The 1,339-nt window shown below is 39.4% G+C and overlaps 1 non-coding gene across 1 annotated transcript; it reads left to right on the top strand.

Moving 5' to 3' along the window:
• Positions 1 to 560: 560 nt before the first annotated feature.
• LOC119468214 lies at positions 561 to 664 on the top strand. Its single transcript, XR_005196859.1, has one exon. It is a non-coding gene; the product is annotated as a small nucleolar RNA U13 (small nucleolar RNA).
• The last annotated feature ends 675 nt before the right edge of the window (positions 665 to 1,339 follow it).

The following is a 1,339-nucleotide window of genomic DNA, read 5'->3' as shown; positions in this document are numbered from 1 at the left end:
TGCCAGGCTGGAGTGTACAGTGGTGTGATCTCAGCTCACTGCAACTCTGCCTCTCAGGTTCAAGTGATTCTCCTGCCTAAGCCACCTGAGTAGCTGGGATTACAGGCATGCTCCACCACGCCTCGTTGATTTAATTTTCATATTTTTCTTCCAGATGAGGTTTTGCCGTGTTGCCCAGCCTGGTCTCAAACTTTTGAGCTTAATCGATCCACCCACCTTAGCCTCCCAAAATGCTGCAATTACAGCTATGAGGCACTATGCCCAGCCCAGGAACTTGTATTTCTTGTTTACCTCTGGTCCTCAGTGTTTAAAATGATTCTTGTTGAATTAATCAATTCTTGTTGAATGAATACATATAAGCCTTCATTAGGAAAATTATAATTTTCAAAATAATTTTGAAATGTGGCTTGAGATAACCCATCGTCTTTCTCTCTTAATGGCTCCCTGTTCTTGGATATTCAGAAAACCAAAGCCCCCTGCTGTGGACTGAATGTGTCCTCCAAAATTCATATGATGAGATTTAATCACCATTGTGATAGCATTAAGATGTGAAGAGTTAGATCCTTTTGTAGTTCATGAGTATGATGACTGGGTGTTCACACGCTTGTGTGAGATGTGCCACCCTTGAACCTTGTTACAACGTCAGCACATTACCCATCTGACCTGAAGAATTTTTTTAAAGAAAAAAAAAAAGACTTGAAGAGTTCCTGAGATGATTAAAGCACTAGGGCAGAGCTCTCATGGATGGGCTTTTTTGAACGAGTTTGAGAGAGCTGATTCCCCTCTTTCTGTCCCTTCTGCCACGTGAGACACAGTACTTGTCCTCTCGGAAGGATGCAGCAGCTAGAAGCCATCCTGCAAGCAGAGAGCAGCCTTCACCAGACACTGAGCCTGCCACACCTTGACCTGGACTTCCCAGCCTCTGGGTACTCTGAGTAACAAATTTCTGTTTTTTACTAAATTACCCAGTCTCTGTATTTTGTTATACCAACACAAACAGACTGTGACACCCCCTCATTTTCTGAATGAAAAGGTGTTAAATGCAAATGACCATTTCAGAGTCTTGATCTCCATAAAAATATGCACAAGTTTTTTGTTGTTGTTGTTTGTTTTTTTACTCCCTGCTTCTCAGTAAGAAAAAGGGAAAACTCATATAATTAATTAGAATTAAAAAAATTGTTCTTTTACTTTCTGTGGGTATATTGTAATAAATGTTAAAAAGTCAGTTATTCAAAAATAAAAACCAAGTCATAGTTTAATTTCTGAGGACAATGTTTCTGAAAGTATTTGAAAATGTATTGCACATCACTATCTTTCTGCTGATTAGAAAAAGAAAATC

The sequence above is a fragment of the Cebus imitator genome, unplaced genomic scaffold (genome assembly GCF_001604975.1).
Source record: "Cebus imitator isolate Cc_AM_T3 unplaced genomic scaffold, Cebus_imitator-1.0 Scaffold393, whole genome shotgun sequence".
NCBI classification, from domain to species: domain Eukaryota; kingdom Metazoa; phylum Chordata; class Mammalia; order Primates; family Cebidae; genus Cebus; species Cebus imitator.
This window is presented reverse-complemented; position numbering and strand designations above follow the sequence as displayed.